We start from the raw sequence: 27,446 nt of genomic DNA, 5'->3' as shown, positions 1-27,446 counted from the left end.
TTGAAAACTTGGAAGCACTATGTAATAAACTAGTAAACATTATGTTATTATACACACACACACAAATGTACTCAATCAGTATGGTTTATGATTAAAAGCTCCATTTCCATTTTCAATATTTTTGTGTTATGTCAAATGTACTCTCATTTTTTCATCAAAAATCCATCACTTTCAAAGTCTTGCTGCATTGAAAGTAGTAATTTTACCTTGGTATTGTTTGTCTTCCTTTCACTAACACTATTATAATACTAAGTGCTATGCTACAATGCTTTAGTCCTAACCATTTCATCATAAAGAAATAAAATTTATTATGAATACCCAAGATTGATGATCTTCTGTCATAAAATCAGACAAAACACACAATAAAACATTGCTCAGATTGGATTTAAATCTCAATCTATTTCAGTTTACCATTATTGTTTTTCTAATTGAAATTGGTTTAATAAGGGAAATATTTAAATATTATGTTTTTGTTGGTTTTTTGGTTTTTTTTTTTTTTTTTTTTTTTTTTTTGAGACAGAGTTTCACTCTTGTTGCCCAGGCTGGAGTGCAATGGCATGATCTCGGCTCACTGTGACCTCCATCACCTGGGTTCAAGCAATTCTTCTGCCTCAGCCTCCATAGTAGCTGGGATTGCAGGCACCCACCACCACACCCAGCTAATTTTTTCTATTTGTAGTAGGACGGGGTTTCACTATGTTGGTCAGGCTGGTCTTGAACTCCTGACCTCAGGCAATCCACCTGCCTTGGCCTCCCAAAGTGCTGGGATTACAGGCATGAGCCACTGCACCTGAATCTTAAATATTATGTTTCTATACAATATGCCTTTTTAATAATTATACTATAGGCTAGACTAATTAAAATTACCCTACATGATAATAATACTATGTATCTAAAGAATATTCAGGTACAGGAACATGACCAACAAGAAGAAATAGTTAGAAATAGTATATAATGATTTGGATCAGAGAAACTAGTATGCCAGATAATTACAAAAAAAGTCCTTAATTTTAGATAATAGAAAATATTTATTAAGCAATATAAGTTTCTTACAGAATGACTGGGTTGACTGGGGTCACTGGACCTTGGCTAAAGTTGTCAGAAAAACATCACTGAATCATTCAAAAGGTAAGGGCAGTTCTCAAATGACCTAACGCAGCTGTCAATGACAGGGCTATATATATGGAGTGTTTATTTTCTATTTTCAGTCAGTGTTATTAGAACTGGACAGATGTATTTGAATATATCTGTAGGCCATTTGAAGAAAAGGTGTGATTTTTGTTATTCTTTCCAAGGAGCTGGAGAGTTCTTTAAATTGGATTTCCTAGGTATATCGGTCCATTTTCACACTGCTGATAAAGACATACCCCAGACGGGACAATTTACAAAAGAAAGAGGTTGAATGGACTCACAGTTCCACGTGGCTAGGGAAGTCTCACAATCATGGCAGAAGGCAAGGAGGAGCAGGTAATGTCTTACATGGGCAGCAGCAGGCAAAGAGAGTTTGCGCAAGGAAACTCCCCCTTAAAAAACCATCAGAGATTTATTCACTATCAGGAGAACAGCAAGACCTGCCCCCATGATTCAATTACCTCCCACCAGGTCCCTCCCACAACACATTGGAATTCAAGATGAGATTTGAGTGGGACACAGCCAAACCATATCACTAGGTTATGATTAGTTTCTACAATGATATATTGATGTACTTTTTTTTTTCATTCCAGGTGAGTAGCATATGAAGTCTGAGTATATGAGCTAAAAGTTTATAAAGATCATGTAACCAACAAATCACAAACTGGTAGACTACTGGCCATGGAATACCTGGATGCTGTCAATGTTAAAAATGAGAAGATTTTATATAAAAGGCAGCATCCTGATAAATTATCCTACAAATATGAAACTACTAACACTGGATCCATGTCTTTCCAAAATTATCATCATCATCATCGTCATCATCACAAAGACATCACAGAGTGCTTTCTGTTTGTCATCCACAGTGCCAAACCCTTTGCAGACATTGTTTCTTTTAATCTTTACAGCAATCCTATCATGTAGGATACCCTATTATCACCTGATAATTGAAGATAAATAATTGTCCAAGAGTATACAAGTAGCAGATGATAAAGCCACATTTCAAACTATATGATTCTGACCCATCAACTGTCAGCCAACGGTCGTAACTGGCCTGTTTGGATTTTGTGCCCTGCAGTTTGTCACAGTTTGCTCCAGTCTGTACGTTTTCAGCTTTTCCCATTATTGTTATTGGTTGGAAAACATGGCCCTTTGGACCAGTGAGTACTTAGGTTTATGAAAACCCTTGTTTAACAGCGGCAGAAACCTCCAAAGTGAAGTCAAGCAAAGTTAACTATGTTAGGTTGTAGAAATACCAATGATGTGTGCTTCTGTCTATTTCAACAACTGACCTTCAGCCCAACACAAAATATTTCTCAATAAAGAATAACTGATTGACTAATTGAAGGAAAAAGTAACAAATGACTACAGGGCATAGTTAACACTGGATTTGTGTTCAAGGTCCTCTATATTTTTGGTCTCCATATTTCACAAAAAAATATCAACTGCCATAAATTGTTAGAAAATAGCATTGTTTTATTAATACATAGTGTGAGTTGGCCTGGCTCACTGGATCACTCCTGTGATCATAGCACTTTGAGAGGTCGAGGCGGGTGGATCACTTGAGGTCAGGAGTTTGTGACCAGGGTGGCCAACTTGGTGAAATCCCGTCTCTACTAAAAGTACAAAAATTAGCTGGGCATGATGGCGCTTGCCTGTAGTCCCAGCTACTCGGGAGGTTGAGGCTGGAGAATCGCTTGAACCCGGGAAGCAGAGATTGCAGTGAGCCAAGATCGCACCACTGCACTCCAGCCTGGGCAACAGCAAGACTCATCTCAAAAAATAAAAATAAAAAAATACGTAGTGTAAGTCATTTCTTCCAGGGCTTTGCTTTTTATCTTATTTAGTACTACAGCCATGTTCTGAGCTGAATTTATTATTATTCCCACCTGACAGATAAGTAAAATCCTATCAGGATACTGACAGATAAGGAACTTACCTAAAGTCACCTTGTCTTATGAATAGCTTGATTAGGATGGGTTTAAACCTGATCACTATGATCACGTTTCCAAAATGCTATTTTATTTACCATTATTGAGTTTTTCATTATTCAAGATTTTCTATTGTGATCATGGCATTATATCAGCAAGTTAATTGTTTTAACTTTTGAATTATAGTTCATAAAATACTTTGAAATACTTTGTGTGAAAATGCTCTATTTATGAAAAAGCTATTATATATGAAGTTTTACAAAAGTAATAGAAATGTCTCAATTTATTAAACATAACACTACAGTTGGAAATTCAGCAGTTGTTAAGCTACTTGAGATTAAAGTTTATGTAAACTTCTTTTAATCTATGAAAGATAAATTCTTCAGTTTGTATTACTTTTAATGTAAATTGCTTTTTGGTTCTATTACTTTATATTGGCATAAGTCTAAAATGGGTACACATTAAATCATTTAAAATTATGTTTTAAAAGTATGTTTCTCATAAAACAAATGTGAACTTTTAAAAAATCAGAAATATTTAATTTATTTAGAGAAAAATATATGGCTAGTTATCTAAATAAAGTGTTCACCACATTTTAATCATATTGAATATAAATTTATATCATGAACAGAGAAAGTGTTCTATTTACACGAAAGCCACAATTAAACAAAAAAGAAAAATAAGGACCTTCAAAATACAGTAAAAGGTTAATTAAATTTGGGACATAGCAGGCAATAGATAGAGTTAAAACACACATAAACCACTTACATTTATGTATTAATAGTTGCACGTTGGACAAATATATATATATATCTATATATCAAGGAAAACCACTCTCACTTTGCACAAAAACAGAGTAAAAAGCTATAAATAATTATATTTTAAGATTGCCATTGACATTTATATATACTGAAATGTTAACGAAATGTTTGAAATACATTTTTGGTATTTTATAGTAAATAACTCTCAAGACTATAATCTTTTCAGATATATGTAATGCTTATAATACAGGCTCTTATTATTCATATAGAAATAGCTAAAGTTGCAGTTCTCACACTGATTTCCTCAATAATTTTGTCAAATATCTGTTTTCTCTGAAGTCTAATTTCCTCGTCTGAAAATTGTAGGTTACTTTGTCAACATTTCAGATACTTGTGATGATTTAATAAGAAAATATGTTTAAATCTCATCCCCAGGTACATAAAGGCTTAACAAGTATAAATATATTTGTATATATTATTGTAAAGATAAATATAGACTACCTCTTCTATTTTAAAAATGAGCATATAACTAGTCAGTCATTCTTAAATATACAATTCGTATGTTGTTCTTTAAGTGTTTTAATCTGTATGGAAATCATATATTTGTGCCCAAATAATAATCGTCTTAGGTTTAAATGCTATTTCTCAGTTCATCTTTTCCCCCAGAATAAGTTGATGCTTATACAGACAACGTTTGGACAAATATAATTATATATTATTCATTAAAATTTAGAGAAACTTTCTGTGTGTACTCAGGGCTATTCTCTTAAGAAAAGCTGGTAAGAGATTTGTGAATATAATTTAAATACCATTAAGTAGATGAAGTTACTGTAAGAATTATGCATCAGATATTCAGAGGCTAGACTGAAAAACTACTAGGAAGAAAAAAAAAACTAGATGAAGCTGGAAACCATCATTCTCAGCAAAGTATCGCAAGGACAAAAAACCAAACACCGCATGTTCTCACTCATAGGTGAGAACTGAACAATGAGAACTTATGGACACAGAAACGGGAACATCACACACCAGGGCCTGTTGTGGGGTCGGGGGAGCGGGGAGGGATAGCATTAGGAGATATACCTAATGTTAAATGACGAGTTAATGTGTGCAGCACACCAACATGGCACATGTTGTAACAAACCTGCACTTTGTGCACATGTACCCTAAAACTTAAAGTATAATAAAAAAAAGAAAGAAAATAAAGCAGCAGCCAACAAGTAAGCCAAAGTGAAGAGAATTTGACAGAATAGAAGAAAAATAAAATGAAAAGAATTCCAGTACTACAGGAAAAGCTAATTCTCAGATAAAGAGTAAGAATGAAAAATATGTAGAGATACAGATATATACGCATACATATATATTTGCGTTTATACACATATATGTCTAAGCATATTTACACTTATATAAACATATATTTATATGTCTATACCTATATGCATATATGTATATAGACCTAGATATACATAAACATATAGATTTAAAATGGAGGAATCAGTGTGGACAGAGCACTGTGCTACTTAGCCACACAGGAGATTGATGTTGCAGAATAGACAGTTCAGGACTGTCATGATGATCATATTTTCAAAAATAATGGTTTCTGTACTTGTCAGAGGGATTTTTTGTTGTTGTTAACTGCCAGACAAAAGGGATAAGGGTGAGCACACCAAAGAAAACCTGAAGATATAGAAAAAAATAAGGTCCCAGCAAAATATAGTTTCATACTTTGAAAATTGCAATAGAAAAGGAAAATTTGGCCAAAAGAAAAGCAAATGATAAAATTTGTGTTGTTAACCTAAAGTGTGAAACAAAATGATCAGAAGTCCATATAAGTATCAGAGAAGCCAACTGTGAAATACAAAAGAAAGGTATAAAATAGGTAGGAAAATAAAAGTTTTTTTTTTCAGTATCACCAATGTAGCAGTTCTCTCTAAATTGGAGAAATCTTTAGATGCAAAAACATAAGGTAAGTTAATTATATTCCATAATTTTAATAAACGTAGTAAAATGGCTCAACTTGCTACCATATCTTGATGATAAAAGGAAAATAATTTTCCTTAGACCTTACTAGCACACAGGTGAAGGGTAGCAGAATGTGCCACTCCAGAATATGCCACTTTGGCATGAAGATTATTTTGAGCTACTGAAAGGCAACAGAAAAGCAGCACATACCAGAAAAGCTTTCTGTCCTTCCCTATTCGCCTAAAAGCAGGACATAAATTTAAAAAGGTGTCCCTCCTCTCCTTTTTATCAGAATGGACACAAATTGATCACCAGAGATGACCTCAGACCCTTACCAGACTACAGATGGCACACAAGGAATCTATATTTCAAACTTTACTAATTAGCCCTTATCTATCATATAGTTGCCTTCCCTCAGTTTGCTCCCCAAGAGACTCAAGGTCCTTATCCTTTGTCTTGTTACTTCTCCAAAAATGTACTGTTTTTGTTGAAGATGCTACACAAGCAGGAGTTCTAAGCCACCTCTTTGATAACTATTCATTTTTTTCTTGGGTATTTCCCATGTATAAATGAGTTACACATGAGGTATACATGTTAAGCAATTTTCATTTGTTTTCTTCTTGTTAATCTGCCTTTTATTATAGAGGTCCCAAGTAGGAACATAGAAGGATTGAAGAGATATTAGTTTTCCTCCCCTGAATAGGCAATAGGTAAAAATAAGATCCATATATATATATATATAAAATTCTAAAATATATATATTTTATCCGTTATATATATATATATATATATATATATATATATATATACACATTTTGCCAACTCTGCCCCCATATGCTTGACTTCAATATGTCATTACTCCCACAGATATTCCTTATGGACTGGTGATAGGCACCACAAACCTCCCCTCCCAGCATCCATTTACATGTCTCCTTTCCCATTTAAATCAAATCGTATACATGTATGTAAAATATATGTGTGTGTGTGTGTGTGTGTGTGTGTGTGTATTTTTTTTTTAGACAGAGTTTTGCTCTTGTTGCCCAGGCTGGAGTGCAATGGCACGATCTCAGTTCACTGCAACCTCCACCTCTCGGGTTCAAGCAATTCTCCTCCCTCAGCCTCTAGAGTAGCTGGGATTACAGGCATGTGCCCCCATGCCTTGCTAATTTTGTATTTTCAGTAGAGGCAGGGTTTCTCCATTTGGCCAGGCTGGTCTTGAACTCCTGACCTCAGGTGATCCACCTGCCTTGTCCTCCCAAAATGCTGGGATTACAGGTGTGAGCCACCATGCCCGGCAGATCCCATTGTATTTTATACCCAACTTTTGCCAAATCTGCCCCCATATGCTTGACTTCAATATGTCATTACTCCCACAGATATTCCTTATGGAGCTGGTGATAAGCACCACAAACCTTCCCTCCCAGCATCCATTTACATGTCTCCTTTCCCATTTAAATCAAATCATATGTATGTATATATATTTGGGTTTGGCGAATCCATGAACTTATGTGTCAGTGTCAGCCGAGATTCATACAGAAGCCTCATGCAAAAATGATATTGCAATATTCACCTTGTGACTCCTCCATCAAAATGTCTTATCTTGTCTTTTCTCCTCCCTCTTTCTCACTTATTGCTTTTATTTCTCATCCTTCCTTCTCTTATTTCTCCTCTTCCTATTTCTCCTCCTATTCCTCATTCTTCTTTTTTAAAGTAGGTCATTTCTTCATTTAAATTTATATCATGGTACCAAGTTTTCCTCTGAATTTGCTCACTGCAGAGTATTGGTGATAAAGTTATGATTATTGGCCACTTGTCAAGTAACATCGTATAGGATTGAGTTTAGTCTGTAGTTGAAAATAATAGGTCAAAGTAAGAAATTATTAAACCTAGCAAATTCGTTCAGGATCTAATTAGTTTCAAATTGCATATAGAGATAGAAATGTTTATATGAGTATTAACATGTTAATTAATAATATTAGCAAAATTTAGCAACAAAAATATATACAAGAGTAGACTATGGACTTGCTTGAATAATTTATAGACAGTCTATGTCAGTTTTCCTTAATTCATCTCCACATTTCAAAGGCATTAAGCACTCAATTCTAGATATCCAAAAGAGACAAGTTCATTTTGTTATTTTGGAAAAATAAGAAAATGGCAATGAGCAATTATTTTCCCCTGCTCCCAGAGTAGAAGAAGCTTTTATTTTTTGGGCATTTGTTTATCCTGAGCACTGTCAATAAACATTACAAATACGTATCTCCATCTCAGAGAGTGGGTCTTGGGAATATAAACTTCAATAAATCCCCTTTTAGTTGTCTTTTTTTTCTTTCCTTTGCTGTACTTTTTAATAAAAATTCTTCATGTCATATTATTAATATTTCACATACATCCTTGTAGGCAGGTCTACGATATAATGCTCACTTTTTATTTTTAGTTTTTGCTTACGTAACCACATGGACATTGTCACTGTTACAATTACCAATGTCCTTAGTATTGTTTAATACAACTCTATATGATCAGATTTTAGCATTCTTCTCAAAAATGTATTTTTAACTTTAGTTTGTTTCCTGTGTAATTTTGGCAATCAGTTGATCCAGAGCCTTGTTCAAAAATATTTATAATCTGAGATAATTTTATATGTTGTAAGAAAATATTAAACATTTTGCCTTTTAGGAGCCCAAAGATGTACAGTCAGTTGTCATTCTTGCCTTTCCCTGCTGTTAAGGGTTCCTCAGAATCCAATTATACGTAATCTTCTAAATATATATATGGTATGATCTATTCTCTGTGAATCCACTTTCCAATAGTATTGTGTTATGAAGGATTAAAATGCTGACTCATTGGATTCTACTATAGCCTGTATAGGTAATACTGGATAAGTACCATAGCTAAATAGACATGTAAAAGTTAGAGTGACAGTGAGACTGCCACTTTTAATTTCAAAGGAATTTGCTGTTAAATGACTTTATGGAAGATACATTAATTTTTTCCATATTGTTTACTACACCTTTTCTTTTAACAGCAGTGTACTAAATAAATTATGGCTATATGTAGCAAAAGGACACTAATCCAAAAAATTTTGACTTAACTTTCTTTATGTCTAAAGGCTTAGTAAGTAAAATGACATCTTCTTTTAATACCGAGGCATAAACTAATAGATGGCAGACATGAATAAAAATATCAGCAGAATAGTAACCTTAAACTTTGTAAAGTCCCAAATGCTTTAAACAGATTTCTCAAATACTTTTATCACTACTTATCTGAACCAACAAAGTGAACAAATCAGCTCATTTGATTGTCTTTGTTTTCTTACAGCATTTAAATTTTCCAATAGACTTTTATTCTTGTGATTGGATTTAACATCTTCTATGGCATTATTAGACCGTAGCCATGCTTCAACATATATATGAAATCAAATTGATATATTTTACGCAGTCTACTAGTTTCAAATTCTTGGCCAAGGCCATAATCTTACAGAAAGACATAAATTCAGGATATGAATAACAATACTGCTAATTGTAGAATGTAAATATTTAGGAAAAAAGCAACCTACAAGATAAATATATTTGCATCTATAAATAGTGCTGTTTTGAAGTTGAGAAACATTAAAATTATTCTTTGATATATTTTAACAAATATATAAAGACAATTTTGATATTAATTTTGTTTTAATTGCTACTTACCAATTATAAAAGTATTTCTGGAAGGATATGTATTTGAAATTTCAAAATAAACACATAGATGTTTTCAAAATACTAAAATAATAATTACATTATTAATACAAATATTAGATTCAACATTGTGAGGCCATTTCAATTAATGAATCTTTTCATTATGCTTATTATGCAGCATTATCTTAAATCAAAAGAGATAATCCTAGATTATAAAACTAAAATGTTTCAACAAAGACAGTGTAACATTCAAAAGGTCATTACATAAATCCAAATATGTACCATAAAATTATATTAAAATAACTGGAATTACGATTGCCTCGCAAAAAGCATCATTTATCTAACATATATATTTTAAAAGTGGTAAAATGGAAATAAGAACTGGAAACTGTGTTACTGAGGTTCAATCCAGTTACAATAAGATATGAACACTGGTTTTAGTCACTGACTATGTGTGTGTGTGTGTGTGTGTGTCTGTGTGTGTGTGTGTGTCTGTGTGTCTGTGTGTGTGTTTAGCACTTCTTTACTTTACAACAGATAAGAATGTTCTAGGATCATCTTGCATATTCCCTCCCGGTCTTGAAATCAGCTATTTCTCAAAAAAAAAAAAAAAAAAGTTGTTTTTTTTTTTCCTGACTAGAGAATGGTATTAGAAGCCAAGATTTACCCGTGCCTTTTTTTGTAAGTTAAAGATTATTGAAACCCAGATAACTTTTTTGTTTATGTAACGGCTATGGTTGCTTTCATGTTTGATTGTTACACAGAGACCTAATGGCCTTGCAAACTCAAAATGTTTACAATTTGATGCCTTACAGATGCTTGCTGACCATGTTGTGTAACAGCATAATCACTAACTTATAATAAAAAACTCAATCAATAAACTATTTTGTTTGCTCTTTATGAAGTCAAAGTTTTTTGAAAATTATTTTGTTATTGCATTTCTTGAAAATCTACCTCTTAGCATTGTGTAAGTAAGATTTAACATGTCTATCATATAAGTCATATAGGCTGTTTTACACGTAGAAATTTTATTATTAAAAGACTAATATTAGCTTGCACTATAAGTGAAATATATTGGCTTATTTTAATTCATACTATTTTTGCACCACATTTTGAATTTGTGGAATGGAGCAAACTAAAAGCCAATACAGAGAAAATTAGCATTTTTAAATTTAATTAATCAATTTTAAATTTTTATTAATTTCACAACTATAGTGAAAAAGTTATTGAATTAAAAAAGATTGAAGAGCAAGTAATGAGCACTCCCATTTTAGGTACAAATTTAACTTTCTAAAATTGAGCCCCAAATTACATAATTAAGTAGCAATTTCATTTCTTCCCCCATTTTGTCCACCTAACTCATACTTTTCACATGCAAACAATTTCTCATTTGCAAACTGACAAGGGCCAACATAAACATTTTTTTTCAAGTTAACTTTCAAATTATTCTATTATTTGTTCTGATATTCAGACTAATGTTATTATTTTTTATATATCTGAAATCATCAATAAAAATGTTCTTATTAGCTGTTCACAGCCGATTAAACTTCTGCTTTTTCTTCATCTTTTTTCTGGCTGGTTTGTTGAGGGTGACAGATACTGAATTATATTTGTAATGTTTCTAAATAATGAAAAAGATTGTTATAAAACACAGATGTTTTCCTTTTTACAAGGGTCAGAATATGTTAGAAACATAGTTCAGAATATTAAAAAATGCTTAGAAATAATTATGTAATTGTAACAAAAAAAAACTCTGTGTTTCTTCAATAGAATATCAACAGAGTAAACAGACAACCTATAGAATGGGAGAAAATATTTGAAAAGTATGCATTCAACATATGCCTAATATCCATAAAGTACAGGAACCTTAAACCAGCAATCAAAAAACAACTGCATTAAAAATAGACAGAGGACATAAACAAACATGTTTCAAAAGAAGGCATACATGTGACAAACAAGCACATGAAAAAATGCTTAACATCATTAATCATTAGAGAAACGCAAACCAAAACACAATCAGATACCCTCTCACACGAATAAGAATAGTTATTATTAAAAAGTCAGAAAATAACAGATGCTGGTGTGGTTGTAGAGAAAAGAGAATGCTTATACACTGCTAGTGGGAATGTAAATTAGTTCAACCACTGTGGAAAGAAAAATGTAAATTAGTTCAACTACTGTGGAAAGCAATTTGGCAATTTCTGGAAGAACTTAAAGTCAAATTATCATTCAATCCAGCAATGCCATTATTGGGTATATACTCAAAGGAATATAAATCATTCTACCACAAAGACACATGCACACATATATTATTGTAACACTATTCACAATAGCACAGACATGGAAGCAACCTAAATGTCCATCAGTGATAGACCAGATGGAGAAAAGGTGGCACATATACACCGTGGAATACTATACAGCCATAAAAATGGAGATGATGTCCTTTGAAGCAACACTGATGCAGGTGGAGGCCATTATTCTAAGCAAACTAACACAGGAACAGAAAATAAATACCACATGTTCTCAATTATAAGTGAGAGCTAAACATCTAGTACATACAGGCACAAAGAAAGGAACAACAGACACTGGCACCTACTCGAGGGTGGAGGATGGGAGAAGTGTAAGGGTCAAAAAATTACCTATTATGTACTATGCTTATTATCTGGACGAAAAACTAATCTGTATACCAAACCCCCACGACAAGCCATTTACCTATATAACAAACCTGTACATGTACCCCTGAACCTAAAATAAAAGAAAAGATAATTTACTGTCTCACTTTTGCTGGAATATAATACTCTTAGTCAAGAATAATTTGTGACTCACATTTCTCATCAGTTCTATTTGTTTTTACTCCTAATACTAAGAGAAAAATGGATGGTCCATCTCAAATATTAATTACATATCACTAGTAGTTTGGGAAATTTTTGTTCAAAAGGTTGTATTTCATTTTTCTGTTATCTAAAAGAGAATAAAAAATAATATTTTACAGCTGAAATTTGTTCTCCTTAAAGTCAGTACTTCGTAAGTTAGTGGATGTTTGCTGAGAGAGGAAAAATAAAATGTTATTTTGTGAATATAGTGGCATTATCTTCTCCAGCTATGGAAGCTTCCTTCTTGGAAATCTAGAGGACTTTGAAAGTTTAATTTTTAATAAAATATATGTTAAAGATCTCAGTTAGTATTCCTCCCATACATTTCATCTCATGGACTTACATAATAAAATTTGCAAATACAAAAAAATGCTCTAAAGACAGACCCTCGGAAGGAAGCAGACTGCTGCTGCAGGACCCTGAAGACACTCCAAATACCGTGAGTGCTCCAGCTGCGGAACTGGGAAAAAGAGACTCTCCTCTCCGGAACACACACCTCCACTGGAGAAACTGAGGGTCTGTTTGTGGGAACAGTTTCCGACCTTACCTGGAGCTGAGTCAATTTAGGGAGCCACGTGAAATATACGGGTAGAGGAAGCAGCAGAAAGGCCCTGGGAGCTCACTGGGTCCCCAAGCAGCCCATTCCTGCCTGGCACCACAGGGATCCATCAGGAGGGCGGCTAGAGGAGCGGGGCTAAAACTCCACAGGGAGAAGGAAATCTCTAGCTGAACTGCGTAGCAATTCGAACGGGACAACGAGCTTCCTTGCCAGAACTCCGGTCGGGGGGGGGCAGGTACAAATCCTGTGTGCAGACTCCTTGGGCGGGAGAATAACCAAGCCCTTTTCTTTCACAGCTGGCAAGTGGGTAGCCTGAGACAAACTTTCAAGCCTGTCTTGCCCACCACCTGAAAACAGACTTATAGCTGTTGCAGGGGGCATGGTGGGAGTGAGACCGGCACCTCGGTTTGTGTGGGAGCTGGGTGAGGTCTGTGATGGCTGGTTTTCCCCACTTCCCTGTCAACCTGCATGACTCAGCAGAGGCAGCCATAATCCTCCTACATACACAACTCCAGTGACCTGGGAATCTCACCCCCATCCCCCACAGCAGCCTCAGCAAGACCCACCCAAGGAGAGTCTGAGTTCAGATATGCCTAGCCCTGCCCCCAGCTGATGGTCCTTCCCTACCCACCCTGGCAGCAGAGTCACTGGTGGCTAGACACAGAAGAGAGACAACAATCACTGCAGTTCAGTTCACAGGAAGCTACCTCCACAGGAAAAGGGGAAAAGTATTACATCAAGAGAACACCCTGTGAGACAAAAGAATCTGAACAACAGCCTTCAGCCCTAGACTTTCCCTTTGACAGAGCTTACCCAAATGAGAAGAAAGCAGAAAATCAACCCTGGTAATATGACAAAAGAAGGCTCTTTAACATCCCCCTAAAATCACACTAGTTCACTAGCAATGGATTCAAACCAAGAAGAAATTCCTGATTTACCTCTAAAAGAATTCAGGAGGTTAGTTATTAAGCTATTCAGGGATGCCCCAGAGAAAGGCAAAGCCCAATGCAAGGAAATCCAAAAAACAATACAAGAAGTGAAGGTGGAAATATACAATGAAATAGATAGCTTAAAGAAAAAAACCGTCAAAAATTCAGGAAACTTCAGACACACTTTTAGAAATGCAAAATGCTATGAAAAGTCTGAGCAATAGAATTAAACAAGTAGAAGAAAGAAATTCAAAGCTCCAAGACAAGATCTTTGAATTAACCTAGTCCAACAAAGACAAAGAAAAAAAAAAGGAAAATATGAACAAAGCCTCCAAGAAGTCTGGGATTATGTTAAACAAACAAACCTAAGAATAATTGGTGTTCCTGAGGAAGAAGAGAATTATAAAAGCTTGAAAAACACATTTGGAAGAATAATCAAGGAAAACTTCTCTGGCCTTGCTAGAGACCTAGACATCCAAATACAAGAAGCACAAAGCACATCTGGGAAATTCATCACAAAAAGATCATTGCTTAGGCACATTGTCATCCGGTTATCCAAAGTTAAGGTGAAGAAACGAATCTTAACAGCTGTGAGAAAGAAGCACCAGGTAACCTTAACCTCTAAAGGAAAACCTATCAGATTAGCAGCAGAAACCCTGCAATCTAGAAGGGATTGAGGCCCTATCTTCAGCCTCCTCAAACAAAACAATTATCAGTCAAGAATTTTGTATCCAGTAAAACTAAGCATCACATATGAAGGAATGATACAGTCTTTTTCAGACAAACAAATACTGAGAGAATTAGCCATTACCAAGCCACCACTAGAAGAACTGCTAAAAGGAGCTCTAAAAGTTTAAACAAATTCTGGAAAAACATCAAAACAGAACCTTTTTAAAGCATAAATCACACAGGACCTATAAAACAAAAATAAAAGTTAAAAAGCAAAAACAAAAAAACAAAGTACACAGGCAACAAAGAGCCCAAGGAACGAATGGTACCTCATATTTCAATGCTAACATTAATGTAAATGGCCTAAATGCTCCACTTAAAAGATAGAGAACTGCAGAATGGATAAGAACTCACCAACCAACTACTGCTGCCTTCAGGAGACTCACCTAACACATAAGGACTCACATAAACTTAAAGTAAAGGGGTGGAAAAAGGTATTTCATGCAAATGGATACCAAAAGCAAGAAGGGGTAGCTATTCTTGTATCAGACAAAGCAAACTTTAAAGCAATAGCAGTTAAAATAGACAAAGAAAGACATTATATAATGGTAAAAGGCCTTGTCCAACAGAAAAATAGCACAATCCTAAACATATACACACCTAACACTGGAGCTCCCAAATCTATAAAACTGTTACTAATAGATCTAAGAAATGAGATAGAAGGTAACACAATAATAGTGGGGGACTTCATTACTCCACTGACAGCACTAGACAGGTCATCAAGACAGAAAGTCAACAAAGAAAAAATAGATTTAAACTATATCTTAGAACAAATGGAATTAACAGATATATACAGAACATTTCATCCAACAATCACAGAAAACACGTTCTATTCAACAGTGCATGGAACTTTCCAAGATAGATCATATAATAGGCCATAAAACGAACCTCAATAAATTCAAAAAAAAATGAAATGATATCAAGCACTCTCTCAGACCACAGTGGAGAAAAACTGGAAATCAACTTCAAAAGGAACCTTCAAAATCATGCAAATACATGGAAATTAAATAACTTGCTCCTAAATGAGCATTGAGTAAAAACAGAAATCAAGATGGAAATTAAAAAATTATTCAAACTGAATAACAATAATGATACAACCTACCAAAACTTCTGGGATACAGCAAAGGCGGTGCTAAGAGGAAAGTTCATAGCCCTAAACGTCTGCATCAAACAGACTGAAAGAGCAAAAAACGACATTCTAAGTTCACACCTCAAGAAACTAGAGAAACAAGAACAAACCAAACATAACCCCCACAGAAGAAAAGAAATAACCAAGATCAGAACAAAACTAAAGGAAATTAAAAAGAACAAACAAAAAAATGCAAAAGATAAATAAAACAAAAAGCTGTTTCTTTGAAAAGATAAATAAAATTTATAGACTATTAGCAAGATTAACCAAGAAAAGAAGAGAGAAAGTTGAAATAACCTCATTAAGAAACAAAACAGGAGATATTACCACTGAAACACAAAAGATCATTCAAGGCTACTATGAACATCTTTATGCACATAAACTAGAAAACCTAGAAGAGATGTATAAATTCCTGGCAAAATACAGCCCTACTAGGTTAAATCAGGAAGAATTAGATACCCTGAATGGACGAATAACAAGCAGTGAGATTAACATGGTAATTAAAAAAATACCAACAAATTAAAGTGCAGGACCAGATGGATTCACAGCAGAATTCTACCAGACATTCAAAGAAGGAGAATTGGTACCAATCCTCTTGACACTATTCCACAAGACAGAGAAAGAGGAGCCCTCCCTAATTCATTCTATGAAACCAGCATCAACCTAATACCAAAAGCAGGGAAGGACATAACCAAAATAGAAATCTACAGGCTGATATCCCTGATGATCATAGATGCTAACATCCTTAACAAAATACTAGCTAACCAAATCCAACATCATATCAAAAAGATAATCCACCATGATCAAGTTGGTTTCATACCAAGGATGCTTTAACATATGCAAGTCAATAAATGTGATACACTGCATAAACAAAATTTTAAAAAAATCACATGATCATTTCAATAGATGCAGAAAAAAGTTTGACAAAATCCATCATCGCTTTATGATTAAAACTCTCAGCAAAATTGGCATAAAAGAGACATACCTTAATGTAATAAAAGCCATCTGTGACAAACCCACAGCCACCATAAAACTGAATGGGGAAGAGTTGAAGGCATTCTCTCTGAGAATTGGAACAAGGCAAAGATGCCCACTCTCACTCCTCTTCTTTAACATAGTTTTGGATGTCTTAGCCAGAGCAATTAGACAAGAGAAAGAAATAAAGGGCATCCAAATTAGTAAGGAGGAAGTCAGACTGTCACTATATGCTGACAGTAGGATCGTTCACCTTGAAAACCCTAAAGACTCCTCCAGAAAGCCTCTAGAACTGATAAAAGAATTCAGCAAAGTTTCTGGATACAAGATTAATGTACACAAATCAGTAGCTCTTCTATATGCCAACAGTGACCAAACAGAGAATCAAATCAAGAACTTGACCCCTTTCACAATAGCTGCAAAAAATAAAATAAAATACTTGGGAATATACCTAACCAAGGAGTCAAAAAACCTCTACAAGGAAAACTACAAAACAGTGCTAAAAGAAATCATAGATGACACAAACAAATGGAAACACATCCCATGCTCATGGATGGATAGAATCAATATTGTGAAAATGACCACGCTACCAAAAGCAATCTAAAAATTTAATCCAATACCCATCAAATACCAACATCATTCTTCCCTGAATTAGAAAAATAAATCCTAAAATTTATATGGAATTTTTAAAAAGCCCAAAAGCCAAAGCAACACTAAGCAAAAAGAACAAAACTGGAGGCATGACATTACCTGATTTCAAACAATACTGTAAGGCCATAATCACCAAAACAGCATGATACTGGTATTAAAAATAGGCATATAGACCAATGGAACAGAATAGAGAACCCAGGAATAAACTGAAATACTTACAACCAACTGATCTTTGACAAAGCAAGCAAAAACATAAAGTGGGGAAAGGACACTCTTGTCAACAAATAGTGCTGGTTGAATTGGCTAGCCACATGTAGGAGAATAAAACTGGATCCTCATCTCCCACCTAATACAAAAACCAGCTCAAGATGGATGGAGGACTTAAATCTAAAACCTGAAATTTTAAAAATTCTAGAAGATAACATTGGAAAAACCCTTCTAGATATTTGATTAGGCAAGGATTTCATGACCAAAAATCCAAAAGCAAATGCAATAAAAACAAAAGTAAATAGCTGTGACCTAATTAAACTAAAGAGCTTTTGCATGGCAAAAGGAACAGTCAGCAGAGTAAATAGATTACCCACAGAGTGGGAGAAAATCTTCACAATCTATACATCTGACAAAGGACTAATATCCAGAATCTACAATGAACTCAAACAAATCAGTAAGAAAAAAAAAAACCATCAGAAATTGGGCTAATTACATGAGTAGAAAATTCTCAAAAGAAGATATACATATGGCCAATAAACATATGACAAAATGCTGAACATCCCTAGTGATCAGGGAAATCCAAATCAAAACCACAATGTGATACCACCTTACTCCTGAAAGAATGGCCGTAATTATTATTATTTTTTTAAGTAGATATTGGCATGGATGTAGTGATCGGGAACACTTCTGCACTGCTGGTGGGAATGTAAACTATTACAGCCACTATGGAAAACAGTATGGAGATTCCTTAAAGAACTAAAAGTAGAACTACCATTTTATGCAGCAATCCCACTAGTGGGTGTCCACCCAGGAGAAACTGAGTCATTATTCAAAAAAGATCCTTGAATATGCATGTTTATAGCAGCACAATTCATAATTGCAAAGTCGTGGAACCAACCCAAATGCCCATCAATCAACGAGTGGGTAGAGAAACTGTGAGATATATATACACATCATATATATATATATATATATATACACATACATATATACATCATATATATGTGTGATGAAATACTACTCAGCCCTAAAAAGGAATGAATTAACAGCATTTGCAGTTACCTGGATGAGATTGTAGACTATTACTCTAAGTGAAGTAACTCAGGAATGGAAAACCAAACATCATATGTTCTGACTGACATGTGGGAGCTAAGCTATGAGGATGCAAAGGCATAAGAATGATAAAAACGACTTTGGGGACTTAGGGGGAAGAGTGGGAGCAGGGAGAGGGATAAAAGACTACAAATATGGTGCAGTATATACTGCGAAGGTGATGGGTGCACCAAAATTTCACAAATCACCACTAAAGAACCTACTCATGTAACTAAATACCACCTGTATCCTAATAACTTATAGAAAAATATTTTAAAATGCTCTAAAAGTATATGAAAAATCATCAAATTCATCCTTCTACATATTACGTTAAACTTTTTTTTTAATATATGCTGGAATCCTAATAGTTAATCCACATCACATTTAAAAACTAACTTCATGAAACTATTGTTAGAAAAATTATCAGGGGATTGTTATGTCTGAAATAATTTATTAAATAAGTTTTAAAAAGTATATTTCAATGTGTGTGTGTTTGCAAGGAAAGAAGCCAGTATTTTTATTTTAAAAAAAGGATTGATTAGTTATGTTTTCACCTGGCATCATTCCATGCAGTAGAGATAAAGTAGTAATTTGTATTGATAAAATTCCAGCCCCTTGGGGCTTGTGTTCTAAGAGAGAAACATACAATACATGAATAAACAAATAAAACTATGCTATAAAGCCTGGTGGCAATAAGTGCTATGATTTAAAAAAATACGGCAAGAAAAAATGATAAAACTCCTTGTTGTAGGACTGTACTTTTTTGCAGAGGCTCTGATGTAATGAAGAGCAGTGGATGCCGTCATGTGTCTCCTGCACGTCCCCTTAAGATAGAATGACTTATCCTTCCAGATTCTTGGAGTACTCTCATATATCATTTCTTTAATTTTGCCTTGAGTTATGTGAGCAGCCTCACCCAAGGTCACACCAAACATGCATCCAATAGTCAATACAGAGGATTTTCCAATGCCCATTCCAGTCTCCACCTCCTCATGAGACATTTGTTGCAACTGCCAGTTTTGACATCTCCGTCTGCCCTATCCTATTTCCTTGCCTTCGGTGCCACAAGAGCCGATCCACTTTCTATTCTCCATCTCAGAATTTGCTTCCAAAAGAACATAAACTGCAACCTGAAGTAAGCTACAACACATTTTGGGGAGAAGAAATTTCCAGTTCAACAATAACAGCAATTTCAAAAGCTTTGAGGAGAAAAATAACAAGGTACATAAAAGAAAGAGCAAAAATTTCAGTAGAATGAAAATGATTGAGGAGGGGAAGAATAAAACATAAGACCTTCAGACAGGTAGGCAAGATTAGATCATGTAAGGCCCTGTGTATGCTAGTGATGACTTAGGTAGTTGTTCCTAAAACTGTAGAAAGACTTCTAAGGGTTTCGAACATAAGAAAAACTGCATATATTTGAACTTCTTTCAAAGATAAACTCTGCCTGAACCTTTTTTGTTCCAATTTATTTACAATTATTATTACCTGAGTACAGAAAATATTACAAATAAATACTAAAGTTGAAACTGGTTTAAAAAAATCTTCCCACAAATTACTATTTTTTTTAACAGATTTGTTTTGGAGAATTGTTAAGTTAGTCCTAAATTAGTCTACTCATTTCTGCACTATTCTCAGAAGTTTTGATTTTCCATATTATTTTTAACTTTTCATAGTAAATTCACATTTGCCCAATTATTAATTGATATGGTTTGGCTGTGTCCCACCCATATCTCATCTTGAATTATAGTTCCCATAATCCCCACGTGTCATGGGAGGGACCCGTAAGAGATAATTGAATCATGGGGGCGGTTATTCCCATGCTGCTATTCCCATGATAGTGAGTGAGTTCTCATGAGATCTGATGGAGGGGTTTTCCCTGTTTCTCAACACTTCTCCTTGCTGCCATCATGTGAAGAAGGATGTGTTTGTTTACCCTTCCACCATGATTGCAAGTTTCCTGAGGCCTCCCTGCCCTGCTGAACTGTGAGTCAATTAAACCTCTTTCCTTTCTAAATTACCCAGTCTCTGGTATTTCTTCATAGCAGTGCAAAATCAAACTAATACAGTAAATTTGTAGCAGGTAGAGGGGTGCTGCTATAAAGATACCTAAAAATGTGGAAACAAGTTTAGAACTGGGTAACAGACAGCGGTTGGAACAGTTTGGAGGGCTCAGAAGAAGACAGGAAAATGGGGAACAGTTTGTAACTTTCTAGAGACTTAGAGGGCTCAGAAGACAGGAAGATGTGGGAAGGTTCCAAACTTCTTAGATACTTGTTGAATGGCCTTGACCAAAATGCTGATAGTGACATGGACAATGAAGTCAAGGCAGAGGTGGTCTCAGATGGAGAGGAGGAACTTGTTGGAAACTGGAGTAAAGGTGACTTGCTATGCAAAGTGACTAATGGCATTTGCCCCTGCCCTAGAGATCTGTGAAAACTTTGAACTTGAGAATGATAATTTAGGGTATCTGGCAGAAGAAACTTCTACGCAGCAAAGGGTTCAAGAGGAGGCAGAGCATAAAAGTTTGAAAAATTTGCAGGTGGATGATAAGATAGATAAGAAAAACCCATTTTCTGAGGAGAAATTCAATCCAGCTTCAGAAATTTGCATAAGTAACTAGGAGCCAATGTTAATCACCAAGACAATGGGGAAAATGTCTCCAGGGCATGTCAGATGTCTTCACAGCAGCCCCTTGCATCACAGGCCGAGTGGCCTAAGAGGAAAAAATGGTATCATGGGCCAGGTCCAGGGCCCCTCTGTTGTATGAAGCCTTGGGACTGGGTGCCCTGCATCCCAGCTGCTCCAGCTGTGACTAAAAGAGACTGAGCTACATTTCAGGCCATTGCTCAGAGGGTGCCAGCCCAAGCTTTGGCAACTTCCATGTGATATTGAGCCTGTGGGTGCACAGAAGTCAATAATTGAGGTTTGGGAACCTCTGCCTGAATTTCAGAGGATGTATGGAAACACCTGGAGGTCCATGCAGAAGTTTGTTGCAGGGGTGGAATCCTAATGGAGAACCTCTGCTAGAACAGTGTTGAAGGGAAATGTGGGTTTGGAGCCCCCACACAATGTCCCCATTGGGGCACTGCTTAGTAAAGCTGTGAGAAGAGGGCCACCATATGCCCAAATCCCAGAATGGTAGATCCACCAACAGCTTTCATTGTGCACCTGGAAAAGCTGCAAACACTCAATGCCAGCCTTGGAAAACAGCCTGGAGTGGGGCTATACCCTGAAAAGCCACAGAGTCAGGGATGCTTAGGGATGTGGGAGACCACATCTTTCATCAGTATGACCCGGATGTGAGACATAGAGTTAAAAGGAGATCATTTCAGAGCTTTAAGATTTGGCTGCTTCTCTAAATTTTGGATTTTCATGGGGCCTGTAGCCCCTTTGTTTTGGCCAATTTCTCTCCTTTAGAATGTGTATATTTACACAATGTCTGTACCCCTATTGTATGTAGGAAGCTGCTAAATTGCTTTTGATTTTACAGGCTCATAGACAAAAGGAACTTGTCTTGACTCAGGTGACAGTTTAGACTTGGACCTTTGGGTTAATAATGGAATGAGTTAAGACTTTGGGGGACTGTTGGGAAGGCATGATTGTGTTTTGAAATGTGAGGACATGAGATTTAGGAGGAGCCAGGGGTGGAATGATATGGTTTAGCTGTGTGCCCACCCAAATCTCAATTTTGAATTGTGGTTCTCATAATCCCCACGTGTCATGGGAGGGACCTGGTGGGAGGTAATTCAACCATGGGGGCAGTTATCCCACACCGCTGTTCTCAGAATAGTGAGTAAGTTCTCACAAGATCTGATGGCTTTATAAGGGGCTTTTTCCTCTTTTGCTCGGCACTTCTTGCTGCTGCCACGTTAAGAAAGATGTGTTTGCTTCCCTCCCACCATGATTGTAAGTTTCCTGAGGCCTCCCCAGCCCTGCTGAACTGTGAGTCAATTAAACCTCTTTCCTTTATAGATTTCCTAGTCCTAGGTATTTCTTCATAGCAGCCTGAGAATGAACTAATACAGTGCGTTATTTAAAAGAGAATAATAGGAAAAAAGATTAAAAACAGGTGATTGGAGGCCAGGTATGGTGGCTCACACCTGTAATCCCAGCACTTTGGGAGGCCGAGTTGGGCAGATCACTTGAGGTTAGGAGTTCAAGACCAGCCTGGCCAACATGGTGAAACCCCATCTCTACTAAAAATACAAAATTAAGCCAGGCATGGTGGCATGTGCCTATAATCCTAGCTACTTGGGTGGCTGAGGCAGGAGAATTGCTCGAACCTAGGAGGCAGAGGTTGCAGTGAGTCAAGATTGCACTCCAGCCTAGGCAAAGAAGTAAGACACCATCTCACACAAAACAAAAACAAAAACAAAAACAAACAAACAAAATGGTGATTTCGGGGAAAAACTCAAGTATATTGAAATTTTATATATAGGAACATTTACATACATGCGGATACACATAGACTTGTGTAATTTGTAAATTGTATGTTTTCAATGTATATAGAATATATGTTTCATTTTAAATATTACATAAGGATGTGCTTAGAAGAAAATTGGAATATTTATTGACAGTTAATTTGTGCCAGTTATTTTTTCATGTATTTTACAAGTATTCATTCAGTTTTAAAACAACTGTAAAGAGTGGGTGCTGTTAATGGCCCCATTTTACAGGTCAGAAAACAAAGGGGTTAAGTAACCATGCAGCTTTTTAAAAAAATGCACTAAGATTTGAAATGTGCTTATAACACTCATCTATGCTATGTATTCAGAGGATCTTATTCTGAAGAATTTTCATTTCTTGAATAGAATAACAGGTATCCTTTACATTATTTTGCTTTCTATATATTCCTTTTTCTCTAATGTCCAAGTGTTGTTTTTGTAACACACACAAATAAAGCAAGAGGTGATATTTAAATTATGCCACAGTTTTGCAGTTTGAGAATAATTTTAACATTTTAATTAATATTCAATCAAATTTTCATGCTCTGCATTTTTGAAAATTTTTAAAATAAATTGTAGGTTTTTCAAGTTTGTCAAAAAGAAGCTGCTTTTGATAAAGACATACCCAAGACTGGGCGATTTACAAAAGAAAGGGGTTTAATGAACTCATAGTTCCACCTGGCTAGGGAGGCCTCACAATCATGGTGGAAGGTGAAAGTCATTTCTTACATGGTGGCAAGCAAGAGAAGAGAGCTGGTGCAGGGAAACTCAACCTTATAAATCCGTCAGACCTCATGAGACATATTCACTATTACTAGAACAGCACAGGAAAGACCTGCCCGCATGATTCAATTACCTCCTATCGGGCCCCTCCCACAACACGTAGGAATTCAAGATGAGATTTGGGTGGGGACACAGCCAAGCCATATCAAAGATGTTAATAAAAAGCCATATTATTTCAATTTTTAAAGTAAGTAACTTAAGGAGTAACATTTCTTGCACTTTATAAGCCAGTAGAACTCTACCATTTTGGTTATAGTGCTCAGAACATTTTTGAAAAGTGTTTAGAGCAAAAGTGAGACATTTTCCACTAAAAACTAAAAATGAGAAAGAGTTATGTGTTTCATGCTGTAAAGCAATGTAAAATACACAGCTTACCTACGAGATACATTTGCCTCCAAAACTGGATTTAAATCTAAACAGTTGTATACACATCTAGTGTTGAGAAAGTATGGTGAAAATAGGAACAATAAATAAAATACCTTCAGAAATGAATTAGTCAAATCCAGAATATCAGCCATTTTAAGAAAACTTACTCCATTTCTTCAAAAAGTCAAAGGCAGTGTGAAAAAGGAGAATGGGAAGGACAAGACTGTTCTATGTTAAGAGAGACATAGGAGATATAACAACCAAATAAAATGATTGCATATTGTTTAAATTCTAATGTTAATACATCAACTAATTTTATAATACAATTAGAGAAAGTTGACAAAGGACTGGGTATTAGATGATAGTTAGGTATTTTTGTTAATTACATTAAATGTTATAATGGTATTGTCATTATTTTAAATCCATTACTTCTTAGATACACATTGGAATGTGTGATAGTGAAATGACATCATGCCCTATATCTGCTTTAAGATATTGCACCAAAAATAAAGGATAGATGAAACAGTGGAAATAAGATGTGTATTATTGTTGATGGCAGGTTTTGAAGAAATGGGGGTATGTTGAATTCTGCACTTTTCCTACATTTGGATTCTCTATATATTGGGGGAGCAGAAGGAGCAGAAGTATACTGGTGATTACTGGTGTCCATGTATGAAGAAGGGTACAGAGAAGCAGGCTGAGTGGATGGAAAAGTGACTGGTTGAGAAACCAAAACAACAGGAGGGTAAGGGGCTGAAGTGGACAGGGAAGTTCTACGTATAAGGTTCCTTTTTCAGGAAACCAAGGACAGTATTTTTCCACTGCCCTGAATAGTGTGACCATATTTTCCATAGGCACTCAAACACTGCCCTGTTTTAACAGGAGTTTAATATAGTAGAGATAAGCATGATGTTTAGACTCCGCATGACCCATAGTTAACCCGGACCATACACAGACTACTCACCTGTCATCAGGGAGTTGAACAAGTGTTTCTGTGGACCGAACCAATGACGTTTCTCCACATCTACCAAAGGGAATCGGGTTCCCACATGCACTTGGGAAAAAAGAAAGACCATGTGGGTGCCAGATATTGGCGGAACCAGCACCCAATATTTCAATGTGGGTTCTTTTCTATTTTCCCTAAGTGTTAGCTGGTCTGAGAAATAAAGGGAAAGGGTACAAAAGAGAGAAATTTTAAAGCTGGGTGTCCGGGGGAGACATCACATGTCGGCAGGTTCCGTGATGCACCCCAAGCTGCAAAACCAGCAAGTTTTTATTATGGATTTCAAAAAGGAGTGTACGAATAGGGTGTGGGTCACAGAGATCACATGCTTCACAAGGCAATAAAATATCACAAGGCAAATGGGGGCAGAGCAAGATCACAGGACCAGTGTGAAATTAAAATTGCTAATGAAGTTTCATGTCTGACTGGGCACACATTGTCATTGATAACGTCAGGAGACAGGGTTTGAGAGCAGACAACCAGTCTGACTAAAATTTACTAGGCAGGAATTTCCTCATCCTGATATGCCTAAGGGCACTATGGTTGACCAGGGGTTATTTCATCCCTTATCTACAACCGTATGAGAGAGAGAGAGAGAGAGAGAGACAGAGAGAGAGAGACATTCCCAGAGCGGCTATTTTAGAGACCTCCCCCCCAGGAATGCATTCTCTTTCTCAGGGCTGTTCCTTGCTGGGAAAAAGAATTCAACAATATTTCTCCTATTTGCTTTTGTAAGAAGAGAAATATGACTCCGTTCTGTCCGGCCCCTCAGGCTGTCAGGCCCAACGGTTATCTCCCTTGTTCCCTGAACATGGCTGTTATCCTGTTCTTTTTTCAAGGTGCCCAGATTTCATATTGTTTAAACACACATGCTTTATGAACAATTTGTGTACAGGGTCCTGAGGCGACATACATCCTCAGCTTACTAAGATGTCAGGATTAAAAGATTAAAGTAAAGACAAGCATAGGAAATCACAAGAGTATTGACTGGGGAAGTGATAAATGTCCATGAAATTTTCACAATTTGTGATCAGAGACTGTAGTAAAGACAGGCATAAGAAATTATAAAAGTATTAATTTGGGGAACTAATAAATGTCTGTGAAATCGTCACAATTTATGTTCTACTGTCACGTCTTCAGTAGGTCCCTCTGTTCAGGGTCCCTGACTTCCCACAACAATATATAAAGCTTAATGCTCAATATGAGGGTAAGCAGATATTAATATCATCATGTGCAACCCAAGGGTGTTTTGGTCAATGACAGACCACATATATGCATATATGATGGTAGTCCCATAAAATTATAATATTGTATTTTTACTGAAACATTTATAGGTTTAGATACCCATATACTTACCATTATATTACAGCTGCCTACAGTATTTAGTACAGTAACATGCTGTATAGGTTTACAGGCTACGAGTAATAGGCTACATCACAAAGCCTAGGTGTATAGTGGGCTATACTCTAGTTATGTAAATCCAATCTGTGATGTTCACAAACAAAAAAAATGCCCAATGAGACATTTCTTATAACATAGTTCCATCATTAAGCGATGCATGACTGTAATTTCCTAACTATAAAATTCCAAAAATAATTTTACTAAAGGAATACAAGAAATATAAACTTATAAAAAAGAACTGGAAAGAGACCATTCATGGAAAATGTATTTCAAAAAAATTCTGAAAGATAGAATGTACATGTGTGCATTTGTGTGTGTGTATATATTTATATCTACCTATAGATTAAAAAACTCAGTTCAGAATATTGTTCTTATCTTCTTTAATGGTATCTAGGTAGTAAGAGGTAAAGTAATTTACTAAATGTGAGTGGGTAAGTAGGGTCCTGGTCAGATGTTTTAAGAAAGTGGATATAGTTCTAATTATTTCTGTGAGAAATGAAAGCAGATATTTTTTAGGGAAACATTGTCCCACTGGTCTACAGATTTGCAAGCTAAAATTGTGGCCAATGTTCTTGAAAATATAGTATTACTAACATGACTAGATATGTGATTCTTTTTTTCTTGCAGTATTCAGCAGGCTTGATGGAGCTGTGGAAGTTCAGAATTTGACTCAATCAGGACTGAGTGCTAGCTAAAGGAGCATAATGGAAATTTAATTTAATTGGACAAGGACATTTAGTATATTGGCAGGAAAGTGATAGAAATGATAGACCACAGAAACTAAATTCTGTAGAGAATAAAATTAAGACAGAAAGTGAGTGGTGAATAAAAACTTCCAGGAT

General features: G+C 35.6%; 1 long non-coding RNA gene across 1 annotated transcript in view; it reads left to right on the top strand.

Moving 5' to 3' along the window:
- LOC134758241 (uncharacterized) overlaps positions 1 to 27,446 on the top strand; it is a 109,773-nt gene that overhangs the window by 23,556 nt on the left and 58,771 nt on the right. Inside the window, exon 2 of the long non-coding RNA XR_010133211.1 lies at positions 1,725 to 2,291. This is a non-coding gene — a long non-coding RNA (uncharacterized lncRNA). The remainder of the gene's footprint in view (positions 1 to 1,724; positions 2,292 to 27,446) is intronic.

Source organism: Gorilla gorilla, chromosome 3, assembly GCF_029281585.2.
Source record: "Gorilla gorilla gorilla isolate KB3781 chromosome 3, NHGRI_mGorGor1-v2.1_pri, whole genome shotgun sequence".
NCBI classification, from domain to species: Eukaryota; Metazoa; Chordata; class Mammalia; order Primates; family Hominidae; genus Gorilla; species Gorilla gorilla.
This window is presented reverse-complemented; position numbering and strand designations above follow the sequence as displayed.